The sequence below is a fragment of the Triticum urartu genome, chromosome 2 (assembly GCF_003073215.2).
Source record: "Triticum urartu cultivar G1812 chromosome 2, Tu2.1, whole genome shotgun sequence".
NCBI lineage: Eukaryota > Viridiplantae > Streptophyta > Magnoliopsida > Poales > Poaceae > Triticum > Triticum urartu.
In genome coordinates this window covers 188,852,515-188,871,066 of record NC_053023.1, presented here as the reverse complement: position 1 = coordinate 188,871,066, position 18,552 = coordinate 188,852,515, and the positions used below count along the sequence as shown (strand labels likewise).

Genomic DNA, 18,552 nt, shown 5'->3' with positions numbered 1-18,552 from the left:
TATCTTTCTTTAACAGTTCAGTCATAGGCTTCACAATCTTTGAGAAATTCTCAATAAATCTCCGGTAGTATCCTGCGAGTCCAAGAAAACTCCGGATCTCTCCAACTGTTGTTGGGGCTTCCCACTTGGTCACGGTTTCAACTTTAGCGGGATCTACTGCTATACCTTCTCCGGATATAACGTGTCCGAGGAATCCTACTTCTTTTAACCAAAACTCACATTTGCTGAACTTGGCATATAATTGGTGTTCTCTGAGCTTTCTAAGTACCAAACGCAAATGCTCCTTATGCTCCTCTTCATTCTTCGAATAAACCAGGATATCATCAATGAACACTACGACGAACTTCTCCAAAAAATCCATAAACACTTTGTTCATCATGTTCATAAAGTAGGCAGGCGCGTTAGTCAGACCAAATGACATAACGGTATACTCATACAGCCCATACCTGGTGGTAAAAGCTGTCTTCGGAATATCCTGTTCTCGAATCTTCAACTGGTGGTATCCTGATCGCAGATCGATCTTGGAAAATACCTTAGCTCCTTGCAATCGATCAAACAGATTGTTGATCATTGGTAGTGGGTACTTGTTCTTGATCGTTACTTCGTTCAATCCTCGATAATCAACAACCATCCTTAACGATCCATCCTTCTTCTCCACTAGAAGTACTGGCGATCCCCAAGGTGAAGAACTTGGGCGAATATATCCCTTATCCAGTAACTCCTTAATCTGCCTCTTAATTTCCACCAAATCCTTTGCTGGCATCCTATAAGGTCTCTTTGATATTGGCCCAGTGCCGGGCAATAGCTCAATCAAGAACTCAATATCTTTATCCGGTGGCATGCCTGGCAACTCTTCTGGAAATACATCAGGGAAATCCCTTACCACTGGTACTTCCTCCTGCACAACTCCTGTTAGGCAATTTACTTAGGTCCTCTTTGGCACATGCCGGGATACATACTTGATCCTTCTCCCTTCTGGTGTGGTAAGCAAAATTGACTTACTAGCACACTCAATATTCCCTTCATACTTTGATAACCAATCCATGCCTAATATCACATCCAATCCTTGAGATTCTAATACTATTAGGTCTGAGGGAAAAACATAGTTACCAATCCTTAATGGTAACCGATCACAACATAGACTAGCCACATACTCTGCTCCGGGCGAGGTTACTAACATGGGTGACCTAAGGGCTTGGGTTGACAGGTTATACTTATCCACAAATCCCCTTGAGATGTATGAATGCGATGCACCAGTATCAAAAAGAACAAGTGCAGTAAATGACTTAACCAAAAACTTACCTATTACTGCATCGGGCTGAGCTTCAACCTCCTCCACGCTAACGTGGTTCACCTGTCCCCTGTTGAAAGGGTTCGTCTTCTTCCCAGAGCTTCCATTGCTATTTCCATTTTGTAATTCAGGACATTCATTGGCATAATGTCCGGTCTTCGAACACTTAAAGCAAGTGACTTGGCTCGGGTCTTTCTTGGCTGGGGTTGATGGGGTGGTGTGATTCTGGCCGTTGCTTCCTCCATTACCATTAGCATTTCTGGTGCCATTGTGATTATGCGAGCTACCTCCTCCATGGGTATGCTGAAAATGTACTCCCGGTCTAGGGGTAAAACATGGCTTCTACTGGGCTCCTAAATTGTACTTCCCTTGTCCATACTTCCTCTTACGGTTCTCAATTTGCTGCTGCTTGCCTTCAATCATAAGAGCACGATCTACCAACTCATGATAGTTGTTGAAGGTTGCTACCATCAACTGCATGCTCAACTCATCATTCAGTCCTTCTAGAAACTTCTCCTGCTTTGCTGCATCCGTAGCAACGTCATCTGGGGCATAACGTGCTAATTTACTAAAGTCCTCCACATACTGGCCAACTATCCGTCCTCCTTGGCGCAAGTTGCGAAACTCACGCTTCTTCATGGCCATAGCTCCTGCTGAAACATGGGCAGTACGAAAAGCCTGCTGAAACTGGTCCCATGTTACAGTGTCGACAGGGAAAGTGGCAGTGAAATTCTCCCACCATGATGCTGCGGGTCCTTCAAGCTGATGTGCGGCAAACTTCACCTTCTCTGCATCCGTGCATCCTGTTGTGGTCAAATCTCTAGCTGTCTTGCGGAGCCAATCATCTGCTACTATCGGCTCGGTGCTACTGGAAAACACCGGCGGGTTCAGCCTAAGAAAACAGGCTAAGTGATCAACAAGTGGTGGTGGTGGGTTGTTGTTGCTGTTCCCCTGATTCTGATTCTGGACTAGCAACTGCATCAATGTGTTCTGCTGCTGGATCAACTGGGTGAGCTCCAGTGGAAAGGCAAATCTGGGGTCACGTCTCGGAGGCATCTGAGGGTTTAGAAAAGATGAGATGTAAGAATACAGGGGGTCTAAAGAGAAAACACTACCCATATGCACATGAGGCAAAAGCAAACAATTCACTTCATTCAATCAAACAAGGGCATACAATCGATCTAACTATCGCAAAAGTGCTCGGACTACTATATTTACATGGTGGACTACTACTACTTATGAGGTGGTCTACTAGAAATATTCTTCGGTTCTAGACTCCATGATATCTGCTCCAGCTTCATCAACATAATCATCATCGCTATCCTCTGGATCCGAATCGGTGTCGTCGATGATGATGTAGTCTTCCGGGCGAATCTCCTTGGGTTCTTCGTCTTCATCTACTAGTGTAGGGCCTCCCATAAATATCCCGATCTTCATTGTTAAGTCGGCATTCTTGTCCACCAATACTTCAATTTCCTCTTCATAATCTTCACGTGTAGCCTTGAGTTCTTCCTCCAGTTCCTTGATTCTTGTCTTAGCCTTCTTCAGATCTATCATGTCGGCGCACATCTGGTTTTCCTGTCGTCGAATGTGCTGGTTTAATTCCTGGATAAAAGCTGCAATTGATCTATCCTTCTTGGTGCTGATCATCTCCCAGTGCTCATCTCAGTGCCCACAAATCTGGTAGATAGTATCCTTGAGATCATTGCGGTAGACTTCTCCAATGTGTCCCATGGCGATGTGAGCTGCCATGCTCTTTCCTAGACTCCAAGTTGGTGCATCAAAAGAAAACTCTATGGGCTCAGTGACTGGCATGAACGTCCTTCCTGGAACATGAACTTGAATCATCCAGCGCTCTTCTTCAGGTAAAGTGGCGTTGTAGGTTCCAGTGAAGTTTGGTACCCCTATGTTCAGGTATCTAGTGACTTCCTTCAAGTGTCGTCCAAAGGGTGTATCTTCATCCGGTTGCGTGAACTTGTTCCTTGAATTCGCCATCCTAAAGAGTCGAAAAGGTGAGGAGTCAGAGGAGAAGAGAGTGAATAGTGATCTAGGTCTTTAACTTAGTGGTCGTGTCCTACAGTCAGCGTGCACTCTGATACCATCTCTGTAGCGACCAGACCTCAAACAGTCTGATCTTTGTGCTCCGGTGTCATCCCTGGATCAGTAATGCTGACACCACACATTACTCGGAGGATTTATAACAGAGTAGCAATCACACACTTATTACATCGAGTGTCTCCATAGAGAACTTATTACAATAAATATGGCTTAAGGCCATCTAATAACAATAACAGCGGAAGGCTTGGAAGGTAAGTGAGTCCATCAACTCCAACGGCATCACTGAGTATAGAACCACGGCCTAAAAACTCCTTAATCGTCGTCTGAAAAGTCTGCAACATTAACGTTGCAGCCCGAAACGGGTCAGCACATGGAATATGCTGGCAAGGTAACACATAGAGAATAATGGAATGAAACAGCTATACTATATGCATATTTGGCTGGTGGAAAGCTCTATGGTTACTGTTTTGCGAAAAGCCAATTTTTCCCTACTACAAAGGAATAAATTTATTTATCTATCATGGTGGTTGTTAAACATTGAGAATGGTTGACAGCATTCTCAATCCCAATTAAGCATCATCATTAAAGAAAGCCCAACAAAATTAATTTAGAGTAACATGTTGAGATTCACATGATAATCCAGGTACTAGACACTCAAGATTGTCCATAACCGGGGACACGGCTAACCATGATTAGTTTATTACACTCTGCAGAGGTTTGCGCACTTTTCCCCACAAAACTCGATCGCCTCCGTTTGGTTTCTCGCACTACATGGTGTTTGAGAAGACGGATGACCGAGACATAGTCTTTCAGAAGCACTAGCACCTTACGATCGGGTAGACCGTACCACCTACATCCCCTACATCTGCTAGTCTACCATTGTAAGAGTTCACACGACTTAGTCAACTATGCTAGAGCCCATAATAGCTTGTGGCTGCACACGGAAGTTTCTAGTATGAATAGTCTCATGACCCCTTTGAGCCTGGGTGGCGGTCCAAAAGAAAACAAGCAAGTCCTGGAATACCCAGGTGCCTCAATCCACCCAGATGTGTGTTTAAGTTGCCACCTTAGATAAACCATTAATTAACAATCTCACATCTGTCATGGATATCACTCACCCAATCCATGTCCACTAGCATAGCATGGCATAATGGCAAACGTAGAAGTAACTCCCAAAGGTTTGAAAATAAACAGGTAATAGGTACTACCTCAACTACTTCCCATCCCACAATTTAATTAGATCCTAATCATGCAATGTGTGAGGATTAATCTAATGCAATAAAACTGGGTAGTAGAAAAGGTATGATCAAAGTGTTACTTACCTTGCTGATGATCTGGGAAACCTAGCGATTCGAATTAACAAGCGGCGCACTCCGGGTATTCTATCGCATACAAACAAACAAGCACACAATAAGTACTCATCTAATGCACAGGTAAAACTCAAATAAGAGATCTAACCATAAGGTTCAACTTAAGAACTCCGGTTTGCAAAAAGAATCAAATCGAACAAAGCAACGAAAGTCAAACGGCGAAAGAAAACAACTTCGTTCTACTAATCTGGATCTAGGGCAAATTTTACAGTAGCAAAAACTTGTTTAAGTTGATGAAACGGATAGAGGGTTTCGAGACGAAACTCTAGGCGCTTGAATCGCCTGATTCCGATAAATGAGCGAAAAGTTATACTAAAACGAAAATCGGATCAGGAATCGCGATCAGAAAAATCGCGGATTAAATCCGAGAAAAAGAAAAACGACGAACGTTCGTTAGAACGAACGAACGGACGAACGCTCGCTATTTAAATAAACTAGAAAAACCGATCTATTTAAAAAAACCGAATCTAAAAAAACCGACGAAAAACCGACGGAAAAACCGAATGGTTTTTCGAAAAAAAACTAAAAAAACCGGCGCAGAAATCGAGGCGGCGGCGGACCTCGGGTGGCATGCGGCGGCGGCGGCGGCGGCTGGCGGCGGCGGCGGCGGGGCGGCGGCGGCTTGGGGCGAGGCTAGGGTTTGGCTGGGCCTCTACCCCGGCTTATAAAGCCTAACAGGCCGGGAGTCCTAGTCGGACACGGTCCTAGGTCGGTTCGTTGTTTTTTTAAATAATTACACACAGAAGAAAAATAAAAAGAAATACTAAACGAACTCCAAAAATTCCGAAATAAATTTTCACGGGCTTATAAAATCAAGCCGCACAAGGTGAACATTTATTTGGGGCCTAAATGCAATTTTGAAAAACGCACATTTTTCCTAAATTCAAATAAAATAACGAAAAACTCTGAAATAAAATTTTATTTGATTTTATTATTAAATCCTCAATATTTCATTATTTTGGGAAAGTCATTTTATTCCCTCTCTCATATTTTTGTAATAGAAATAATTTATGATAAAATAAATAAAATCAAATGATCCTATTCTCAAAATTTTAGAAAACTCAAATATGAAAATAATGAATTCCCCAACTCTCTCCGTGGGTCCTTGAGCTGCGTAGAAATTCTAGGATCAAAACCAAACGCAAATAAAATATGATATGCAATGATGATCTAATGTATAACATTTCAAATTGAAAATTTGGGATGTTACAGGTTTGGCCTACTAGATTGATCTTTTTGCAATGGGAGAAGTGACAGCATAGGTAGCAAGGAACGTATTGTATTATTTCCATCGAGGATAAAAAGATGGTGTTTATATCATATTGCTTGAGTTTATCCCTCTACATCATGTCATCTTGCCTAATGCGTTACTCTGTTCTTATGAACTTAATACTCTAGATGCATGCTGGATAGCGACTATTGTGTGGAGTAATAGTAGTAGATGTAGAATCGTTTTGGTCTACTTGTCACGGATGTGATGCCTATATACATGATCATGCCTAGATATTCTCATAATTATGCACTTTTCTATCAATTGCTCGATAGTAATTTGTTCACCCACCGTAATACTTATGCTATCTTGAGAGAAGCCACTAGTGAAACCTATGGCCCCGGTCTATCTTTTATCCCATAAGTTTCCAATCTATTTTACTTTGAAATCTTTACTTTCAATCTATGTCATAAAAATACCAAAAATATTTATCTTTTCATCTCTATCAGATCTCACTCTCGTAAGTGACCATGAAGGGATTGACAACCCCTTTATCGCGTTGGTTGCGAGGTTCCTATTTGTTTGTGCAGGTACAAGGGACTTGCGTGTAGTCTCCTACATGATTGATACCTTGGTTCTCAAAAACTGAGGGAAATACTTATGCTACTTTGCTGCATCACCCTTTCCTCTTCAAGGGAAAACCAACACAGTGCTCAAGAGGTAGCAAGAAGGATTTCTAGCGCCATTACCGGGGAGCAAATCAAGACATACCAAGTACCCATCACAAACTCTTATCCCTCGCATTACATTATGTGCCATTTTTCTCTTGTTTTCCACTTCCCCATTTCACCCTTGCCATTTTATTCGCCCTCCTTTTCCGTTAGCCTCTTTTCCGCTCGCTTCTTGTGTGCTTGTGTATTGGACTATTTGTCACGATGGCTCAAGATAATACTAAATTGTGTGATTTTTCCAATACCAACAATAATTATTTTATTAGCACTCCAATTGCTCCTGTTACTGATGCTGAATCTTGTGAAATTAATACTGCTTTGTTGAATCTTGTCATGAAAGATCCATTTTCTGGCCTTCCTAGTGAAGATGCCGCTACCCATCTAAACAGCTTTGTTGATTTGTGTGATATGCAAAATAAGAAAGATGTGGATAATGATATTCTTAAATTGAAGCTATTTCCGTTTTCGCTTAGAGATCATGCCAAAACTTGGTTTTTGTCTTTGCCTAAAAATAGTATTGATTCTTGGAACAAGTGCAAAGATGCTTTTATCTCTAAGTATTTTCCTCCCGCTAAGATCATCTCCCTTAGAAATGATATTATGAATTTTATGAAACTTGATCATAAGCATGTTGCACAATCTTGGGAGAGGATAGAATTAATGATTCGCAATTGCCCTACTCATGGTTTGAATTTATGGATGATCATACAATTTTTTTATGCTGGATTGAATTTTGCTTCTAGAAATCTTTTAGATTCGGCCGCGGGAGGCACTTTTATGGAAATCACTTTATGGGAAGCTACCAGACTCCTAGAAATATTATGGTTAATTATTCTCGATGGCACACCGAAAGATCTACTAGTAAAAAGGTTCATGCTATAGGAGAAATTAATGTTTTGAGTGGAAAGATGGATGGACTTATCAAATTGTTTGCTAATAAGACTGTTTCTTCTGATCCTAATGATATGCCTTTGACTACTTTGATTGAGAATAATATTGAATCTATGGATGTGAATTTTTTCGGTAGAAACAATTTTGGTAACAACATGTATAGAGGAAACTTTAATCCTAGGCGGTATCCTAGTAATTCCTCTAATAATTATGGTAATTCCTACAACAATTCTTATGGAAATAATAATAAGATGCTCTCCGATTTTGAATCTAGTATTAAAGAATTTATTAGTTCGCAAAAGAGCTTCAATGCTTTCATTGAAGAAAAATTGTCTAAGATTGATGAGTTGGGTAGGAAGGTGGATAGAATTTCTCTTGATGTTGATTCTTTGAAACTTAGATCTATTCCACCTAAGCATGATATCAATGAGTCTCTCAAAGCCATGAGAATTTCCATTGATGAGTGCAAAGAAAGAACCGCTAGGATGCGTGCAAAAAATGATTGCTTTATAAAGCGTGTTCTTCTAGTTTTGATGATAATAAGGATGAAGATCTAAAAGTGATTGATGTGTCTCATATTAAATCTTTGTTTTGAAATATGAATCTTGATAATGATGGGACTGGAGATGAGTTAACTTTAGTTAGAAGGCGTCCCAATGATTCAGAGTTTTTAGATCTTGATGCAAAGTGGGATTGGAGAGGTCAAAACTTTACATAGCAATGAACCCACTATTTTGGATTTCAAGGAATTTAATTATGATAATTTCTCTTTGATAGATTGTATTTCCTTGTTGCAATCCATGCTAAATTCTCTGCATGCTTATAGTCAAAATAAAGCTTTTACCAAACATATCGTTCATGCCTTAATGCAATCTTATGAAGAAAAGCTTGAATTAGAAGTTTATATCCCTAGAAAACTTCACGATGAGTGGGAACCTACTATTAAAATTAAAATTATAGATCATGAATGCTATGCTTTATGTGATTTGGGTGCCAGCGTTTCCACGATTCCAAAAACTTTGTGTGATGTGTTAGGTTTCCATGAATTTGCTGATTGTTCTCTAAATTTGCATCTTGAAGATTCCACTATTAAGAAACCTATGGGGAGGATTAATGATGTTCTTATTGTTGCAAATAGGAATTATGTGCCCGTAGATTTCATTGTTCTTCATATTGATTGCAATCCTACTTGTCCCATTATTCTTGGCAGACCTTTCCTTAGAACGATTGGTGCAATTATTGATATGAGAGACGGGAATATTAGATTCCAATTTCCATTAAGGAAAGGCATGGAACACTTTCCTAGAAATAAAATTAAATTACCTTATGAATCTATTATGAGAGCCACTTATGGATTGCATACTAAAGATGATAATACCTAGATCTATTCTTGCTTTTATGCCTAGCTAGGGGCGTTAAACAATAGCGCTTGTTCGGAGGCAACCCAATTTTATTATTGTTTCTTGCTTTTTGATTCTGTTTAGTAATAAATAATTCATCTAGCCTCTGTTTATATGTGGTTTTATGATTTTAATTAGTGTTTGTGCCAAGTAGAGCCTTTGGGAAGACTTGGGGGAAGTTTTTGCGATCTTGCTGTAAAAAACAGAAACTTTAGCGCTCACGAGATTTGCTGCCATTTTTTTACAGGAGAGTGCGATTAGGTTGATTCTTTTTGCAGATGATTAATACACAAATTCCTCACGTCCACCAATTTATTTCAGAATTTTTGGGGTTAAAGAATTATTCGAAACCTACAGATTACTACAGACTATTTTGTTTTTGACAGATTCTGTTTTTCGTGTGTTGTTTGCTTATTTTGATGAATCAATGGCTAGTATCAGAGGGTACGTATGAACCATAGAGAAGTTGGAATACAGTAGGTTTAACACCAATATAAATAAAGAATGAGTTCATTACAGTACCTTAAGTGGTGGTTTGTTTTCTTATACTAAAGGAGCTCATGAGATTTTCTGTTGAGTTTTGTGTTGTGAAGTTTTCAAGTTTTGGATAAAGATTTGATGGATTATGGAATAAGGAGTGGAAAGAGCCTAAGCTTGGGGGTTCCCAAGGCACCACAAGCTAAACTTCAAGGACAACCAAAATCCTAAGCTTGGGGATGCCCCGGAAGGCATCCCCTCTTTCGTTTTCTTCCATCGGTAACTTTACTTGAGGCTATATTTTTATTCACCACATGATATGTGTTTTGCTTGGAGCGTCTTGTATGATTTCAGTATTTGCTTTTTAGTTTACCAGAATCATCCTTGTTGTACACACCTTTTGAGAGAGACACACATGATTCGGAATTTATTAGAATACTCTATGTGCTTCACTTATATCTTTTGAGCTATGTAGGTTTTTGATCTAGTGCTTCACTTATATCTTTTAGAGCACGGTGGTGGATTTGTTTTATAGAAACTATTGTTCTCTCATGCTTCACTTATATTATTTTGAGAGTCCTACAAAACAGCATGGTAATTTTCTTTAATTATGATAGGCATCCAAGATTAGCAAAAAAAATCTTATGAGTGTGTTGAATACTATGAGAAGTTTGATGCTTGATAATTGTTTTGAGATATGAAGATGGTGATATTAGAGTCATGCTAGTTGAGTAGTTGTGAATTTGAGAAATACTTGTGTTAAAGTTTGACATTCCCGTAGCATGCATATATGGTGAACCATTATGTGATGAAGTCGGAGCATGATTTATTTATTGATTGTCTTCCTTATGAGTGGCGGTCGGGAACGAGCGATGGTCTTTTCCTACCAATCTATCCCCCTAGGAGCAAGCGCGTAATACTTTGCTTTGATAACTTTTAGATTTTTGCAACAAGTATATGAGTTCTTTATGACTAATGTTGAGTCCATGGATTATACGCACTCTCATCCTATCACCATTGTTAGCTTCTCTAATACCGCACACTTTTCACCGGTACCATACACCCACCATATACCTTCCTCAAAACAGCCACCATACCTACCTATCATGGCATTTCCATAGCCATTCCGAGATATATTGCCATGCAACTTACCACCGTTCCGTTTACTATGACATGCTTCATCATTGTCATATTGCTTTGCATGATCATGTAGTTGACATCGTATTTGTGGCAAAGCCACATTTCGTAATTCTTTCATACATGTCACTCTTGATTCATTGCATATCCCGGTACACCGCCGGAGGCATCCACATAGAGTCATATTTTGTTCTAAGTATTGAGTTGTAATTCTTGAGTTGTAAAGAAAATAAAAGTGTGATGATCATCATTATTAGAGCATTGTCCCAAGTGAGGAAAGGATAATGGAGACTATGATTCACCCATAAGTTGGGATGAGACTCCAGACAAAATAAAAAAAGAGAGAAAAGGCCCAAATAAAAAAATGAGAGAAAAAGAGAAAAGGGACAATGCTACTATCCTTTTTCCACACTTGTGCTCCAAAGTAGCACCATGATCTTCATGATAGAGTCTCCTATGATATCACTTTCATATACTAGTGGGATATTTTCATTATAGAACTTGGCTTGTATATTCCAATCATGGGCTTCCTCAAAATGCCCCAGGTCTTTGTGACAAGCGAGTTGGATGCACACCCACTTAGTTTCTTTTGTTGAGCTTTCATATACTTATAGCTCTAGTGCATCCGTTGCATGGCAATCCCTACTCACTCACATTGATATCTATTAATGGGCATCTCCATAGCCCGTTGATACGCCTAGTTGATGTGAGACTATCTTCTCCTTTTTTGTCTTCTCCACAACCACCATTCTATTCCACATATAGTGTTATGTCCATGGCTCACACTCATGTATTGTGTGAATATTGAAAAAGTTTGAGAACACCAAAAGTATGAAACAATTGCTTGGCTTGTCATCGGGGTTGTGCATGATTAAATACTTTGTGTGATCAAGATAGAGCATAGCCAGACTATATGATTTTGTACGGATAACTTTATTTGACCATGTTATTTTGAGAAGACATGATTGCTTAGTTAGTATGCTTGAAGTATTATTATTTTTATGTCAATATTAAACTTTTAGCTTGAATCATTCGGATCTGAACATTCATACCAGAATTAAGAGGATTACCTTGAAAATTATGCAAAGAAGCATTCCACATCAAAAATTATGTTTTTATCATTTACCTACTCGAGGACGAGCAGGAATTAAGCTTGGGGATGCTTGATACGTCTCCAACGTATATATAATTTTTGATTGTTCCATGCTATATTATATTCTGTTTTGGATGTTTTATGGGCTTTATTATACAGTTTTATATTATTTTTGGGACTAACCTATTAAACGGAGGCCCAGCCCAAATTGATGTTTTTTGCCTATTTTAGTGTTTCACGGAAAAAGAATATCAAACGAAGTCCAAACGGAATGAAACCTTCGGGAACGTGATTTTCAGAACAAACGTGATCCAGAGGACTTGGAGTCTACGTAAAGAAATCAACGAGGAGAGCACGAGGCAGGGGGCGTGCCCCCCCCCCCCCCCCCAGGCGCGCCCTCCACCCTCGTGGGGCCCACGTTGCTCCACTGACATACTTCTTCCTCCTATATATACCTATGTACCCTGGAAACATCAGATACGGAGCTAAAACCCTATTTCCACCGCCGCAACCTTCTGTACCCATGAGATCCTATCTTGGGTCCTTTTTGACGCTCCACCAGAGGGGGCATTGATCACGGAGGGCTTCTACATCAACACCATAGCCTCTCCGATGATGTGTGAGTAGTTTACCTCAGACCTTCGGGTCCATAGTTATTAGCTAGATGGCTTCTTCTCTCTCTTTGGATCTCAATAAAAAGTTCTCCTTGATCTTCTTGGAGATCTATTCGATGTAATCTTCTTTTGCGGTGTGTTTGTCGAGATCCGATGAATTGTGGGTTTATGATCAAGATTCTGTCTCTTAGGCTTTTTGACAGATTCTGTTTTTCGTGTGTTGTTTGCTTATTTTGATGAATCAATGGCTAGTATCGGAGGGTACGTATGAACCATAGAGAAGTTGGAATACAGTAGGTTTAACACCAATATAAATAAAGAATGAGTTCATTACAGTACCTTAAGTGGTGGTTTGTTTTCTTATACTAAAGGAGCTCATGAGATTTTCTGTTGAGTTTTGTGTTGTGAAGTTTTCAAGTTTTGGGTAAAGATTTGATGGATTATGGAATAAGGAGTGGAAAGAGCCTAAGCTTGGGGGTTCCCAAGGCACCACAAGCTAAACTTCAAGGACAACCAAAAGCCTAAGCTTGGGGATGCCTCGGAAGGCATCCCCTCTTTCGTTTTCTTCCATCGGTAACTTTACTTGAGGCTATATTTTTATTCACCACATGATATGTGTTTTGCTTGGAGAGTCTTGTATGATTTGAGTCTTTGCTTTTTAGTTTACCACAATCATCCTTGCTGTACACACCTTTTGGGAGAGACACACATGAATCGGAATTTATTAGAATACTCTATGTGCTTCACTTATATCTTTTGAGCTAGATAATTTTTCTCTAGTGCTTCACTTATATCTTTTTATCTTTTAGAACACGGTGGTGGTTTTATTTTATAGAAGTTATTGATCTCTCATGCTTCACTTATATTATTTTGAGAGTACTTTAGAACAGTCTGGTAATTTGCTTTGGTTATAAAATTGGTCCTAATATGATAGGCATCCAAGATTGGTATAATAAATGAAGGAAATATGCCCTAGAGGCAATAATAAAGTTATTATTTATTTCCTTATATCATGATAAATGTTTATTATTCATGCTAGAATTGTATTAAACGGAAACATGATACATGTGTGAATACATAGACAAATAGAGTGTCACTATTATGCCTCTACTTGACTAGCTCGTTGATCAAAGATGGTTATGTTTCCTAGCCATAGACAAAGAGTTGTCATTTGATTAACGGGATCACATCATTAGGAGAATGATGTGATTGACTTGACCCATTCCGTTAGCTTAGCACTTGATTGTTTAGTTTGTTGCTATTGCTTTCTTCATGACTTATACATGTTCCTATGACTATGAGATTATGCAACTCCCGTTTACCGGAGGAACACTTTGTGTGCTACCAAACATCACAACGTAACTGGGTGATTATAAAGGTGCTCTACAGGTGTCTCCCAAGGTACTTGTTGGGTTGGCGTATTTCGAGATTATGATTTGTCACTCCGATTGTCGGAGAGGTATCTCTGGGCCCACTCGGTAATACACATCACTTAAGCCTTGCAAGCATTGCAACTAATGAGTTAGTTGCGGGATGATGTATTACGGAACGAGTAAAGAGACTTGCCGGTAACGAGATTGAACCAGGTATTGAGATATCGACGATCGAATCTTGGGCAAGTAACATACCGATGACAAAGGGAACAACGTATGTTGTTATGCGGTTTGACCGATAAAGATCTTCGTAGAATATGTGGGTGCCAATATGAGCATCCAGGTTTCGCTATTGGTTATTGGCCGGAGACGTGTCTCGGTCATGTCTACATAGTTCTCGAACCCATAGGGTCCGCACGCTTAAAGTTTCAGTGACGATTGTATTATGAGTTTATGTGATTTGATGTACCGAAGGTAGTTTGGAGTCCCGGATGAGATTCGGGACATGACGAGGAGTCTCGAAATGGTCCAGACGTAAAGATCGATATATTGGACGACTATATTCGGACATCGGAAAGGTTCCGAGTGATTCGGGTATTTTTGGAGTACCGGGGAGTTAGGGGAATTCATCGGGAGAAGTATTGGGCCTTATTGGGCCATACGGGAATAGAGGAGAGAGGCCAAAAGGAAGGAGGCACCCCCCTCTCGTCCAAATTGGACAAGGGGTGCAGCCCCCTTTTCCTTTTCCCTCTCCCCCTCTTTCCTTCTCTCCTACTCCGGAAAGGAAAGGGGAATCCTACTACGACTTGGGAGTCCTAGTAGCACTCCCGACACTTGGCGCGCCCCCTCTAGGGCCAGCCTCTCCCTCCCTCCTTTATATACGGGAGTAGGGGGCACCTCTAGACACACAAATTGATCTGTTGATCTCTCCCAGCCATGTGGTGCCCCCCTCCACCATAATCCACCTCGATCATATCATAGCGGTGCTTAGGCGAAGCCCTGTGTCGATAGCCTAAGAGAGTAATAGTAGTAGATGCAGAATCATTTCGGTCTACTTGTCGCGAACGTGATGCCTATATACATGATCATGCCTAGATATTCTCATAATTATGCACTTTTATATCAATTGCTCGACAGTAATTATTTCACCCACCATAATACTTATGCTATCTTGAGAGAAGCCACTAGTGAAACCTATGGCCCCCGGGTCTATCTTTTATCCTATAAGTTTCCAATCTATTTTACTTTGCAATCTTTACTTTCAATCTATATCATAAAAATACCAAAAATATTTATCTTATCATCTCTATCAGATCTCACTCTCGTAAGTGACCGTGAAGGGGTTGACAACCCCTTTATCGTGTAGGTTGCGAGGTTCTTATTTGTTTGTGTAGGTACGAGGGACTTGCATGTAGTCTCCTACTGGATTGATACCTTGGTTCTCAAAAACTGAGGGAAATACTTATGCTACTTTGCTGCATCACCCTTTCCTCTTCAAGGGAAAACCAACACAGTGCTCAAGAGGTAGCAGCAGCCGACCCCAAAGAGCACATCTCCATGCCATGGCGCTGCCTCACCTCTTCCTCGCATGCATCCCTCTTCCTCTCTGTAGTGCTTAGCGAAGCTCTGCTGAGATTCCCCACCACCACCGCCACCACGCCGTCGTGCTGTCGGAGGAATCGATCTACTACTTCACCACCGCTCTCTGGATCGAGGAGGTGAAGGAGTCATCAAGCCGTATGTGTGTTGAACGCGGAGGTGCCGTCCGTTCGACACTTGGATCGGCAGTTCGCGGGACGGATCATGATTGGATCGCGAAGACGTTCGTCTACATCAACCACGTTTCTTAACGCTTCCGCTTAGTGCTCTACGAGGGTATGTAGATGCAATCTCTCCTCTCGTAGATGTTAATCTCGATTGATCTTGTTGAGCATAGGAAATTTTTGTTTCCCATGCAACGTTCCCCAACAATTGATACGCCTAGTTGATGTGCGACTATCTCCATCTTTTTTCTTCTCCACAACCACCATATTCTGTTCCACCTATAGTGCTATATGTCGGGGATATCTAGCGAAATATGCTAGGGGTGGCTTATCATGGAAGGGGACAAGAGTACGTCGCCGGGCTCTAGAAGCAGGAGTGAGTGTGACCTCGAACGCCTACGAGGTTTACCTAGGTTTGGGGTTCTCCGTGGAGATAACATCCCTAGTCCTGCTCTGTGGGGTCTCCGCATGATGACTATCATCAATAGAGTAGCTACAAGTGTGCTCCTTGAGCTGTTTGGCTAGAGGAAGAAGAAGGGCAAGGCTAGCTCCTCTACTTTCTCTCTAGTGTGTGTATGCTGGCTAGGATTCGGAACCCTTTGCATGTGTGAGCCTGGGGGGTCTATATAGGCGTACCCTCCAGGGGTACAATGGTAATCCAACCAGGTGTAGGACCCGGCTGTTAGTGTCTCTGGGCGCCGGCTGCTGGGGCCCGCCGGCTGTCGTGAACTCGACCGACAGGTAGGGTCTGCCGTCTGCAGGCCATGTTGACTGCTTTATACTGTAGCCTTGCTACTGACGATAGAGGCTTTGTTGGGGGAAGCGTGGCTACAGTCCCGCCGCCTGGCGGGCGCTCACTGTAGCCACACCCCGTCTCATCTGGTTAATGGCGCACAAACTTTGAGGGGAGAAAGGGCCGCCTGCAGGGAGACGGCCTGCCCTCGATGCCGCCTGCTGGGGATTCACCGTTTTCTAGTGGCTTGTGGACAGGTAGGGCCCGCCACATGCGGGCCATAACGACCGCCCATCGTGAGAGCACGGCTCCCTATGTCATAGGTGATGTCACGGGCTGTGTGGCTATAGTGTTGCCTGCTAGATGCCGGCCCTTGGGGGTTTCCTGTCGGGGGTGCGCCGTCTTCTGGCAACCGGTTGTCGGACCAGACAACTGCTACCTCTTGAGCACTGCGTTGGTTTTCCCCGAAGAGGAAGGGATGATGCAGCAAAGTAGCATAAGTATTTCCCTTAGTTTTTGAGAACCAAGGTATCAATCCAGTAGGAGGCTACGCGCGAGTCCCTCGTACCTGCACAAAACAAAGAAATCCTCGCAACCAACACAAATAGAGGTTGTCAATCCCAAGTCCACTTACGAGAGTGAGATCTGACAGATATGAGAAGATAATATTTTTGGTATTTTTATGATAAAAATGCAAAGTAAAATAAAGGCAAAGTAAATAGCAAAGGAAATAACTAAGTAGTAGGAGATCAATATAATAAAGATAGACCCTCGGGCCATAGGTTTCACTAGTGGCTTCTCTCGAGAGCATAAGTATTCTACGGTGGGTGAACAAATTACTGTTGAGCAATTGACATAATTGAGCATAGTTATGAGAATATCTAGGTATGATCATGTATATAGGAATCACGTCCGAGACAAGTAGACCGACTCCTGCCTGCATCTACTACTATTACTCCACTCAGTGTTTCGTCCGGAAGAAGTGAGGGGCGTAGCCGGCCCCAATGTCTTGAAATGCCATGGGGGGCTGATGAGGCTACCCGTGGTCATTTACTCTGACAGTAATCCCCGAAGCTGGTGGGGTGCCGCGGCTGAAATCGAGGAGCCTCTGCAGCTTCCTACTCTGAGTGTTTTCGTAATCTTGCTCCGTCCGCCTTCTGGTAGTCTTCGACAGCTAGGAGCCGGCCAAGGAGTGGTCAGCCGACTAGTGAATATAAAACGTCGGGGTGGAGACCGGGTGGTGCGCCAGCCGGGTGGCGGGCTTGCCGCCCGTTGCTCGCTCGCCACGCGGCACCACCAGGCCAGGCCGGCCTGCCAGCCCACACACGCGACGAGACATCCCCGCAGGCCCGGCCCCGCCACTACTGGGCCTTGGCGCGCACGTGGATCCACTGTGGCCGAGGCAAATGGTTGCCGTTCTGATTCTCATTAACCGCGCGCCGATATGGCACGGAAGGCACGGGGTCATGGGGGGAGTGGGCGCAGTTAATCCCACGCCCCCCCCCACGTCTTGCCTCCTTGTCTCCGCCGCCGCGGGCCTATTAATAGAGGGAGGAGGGCATGGCAGAACTGTAGGGTAACGTAGCAGAAAACAAAAAAAATTCCGACTTACGCACCAGCCCAGGACCACTATGGAGACTGCATACAAGGTTTGATCTTTTTTGTTACCGACTCATAGCGCAGCGGGAAGTAGAGTCGATGACGATCGGCGGTGTAGATCCCCATAGCTAGGATCTACAACCTCCCAACCGCGAGGATGTATACCCTCATCTGCCCCTCGGACAGCCCTTCGGGAGGTGGTCGGACAGTCCCCCGGATGGTGTTGCGGACAGCCCTTCGGGAGGACCTTCGAAACTCGGACAGCCCTTCGGGAGGACCTTTGAAACTCGGACTGTCACACGGACAGCCCTTCGGGAGGCACTCTCGAACTAAGACCGAAACTACCATCTCTCTACAGAGTTTCACACATACAGTGTCATCTATCCGGCAAGGCTTCGCCGTCCAGAACTAGTTCCCACCGGAACCCAGACAGCCTTTCGGCTCTACGAAACTATTTCGCGGGGAGGGAGAGAGAAGCCAAATCATTGCAATGGTAATTGTATGTGAGAAAGAGTGAGTGTGGAGAGTGCCTCTCCACCTCTATTTATAGGAAAACCAAGGGGTAGGGGGCACATGAAAAACCCAAAATGCCCACACTTCATGTCACACATAAAGGGCATAAAGGGATGACAAGTGGAGCCCCATGGAGGAGCTGCACCCTCCAACGTCCCACCTTCATGGGGGGGCCCAAAGGGGGTTCCTTGATCCCCATGTCCTTATAGAAGCCTTTTGGGAATAGCCCCAAAAGGTGGCTTTCCATAAATATCCCAAAAAGCACTTTCACTATTCACGACGACATTTTTCAGCGTCTG

The 18,552-nt window shown here is 42.5% G+C and overlaps 1 pseudogene; it reads right to left on the bottom strand.

Moving 5' to 3' along the window:
* LOC125535670 overlaps window positions 1-17,480 on the bottom strand; it is a 38,288-nt pseudogene extending 20,808 nt beyond the window's left edge.
* Between the last annotated feature and the right edge of the window lie 1,072 nt (window positions 17,481-18,552).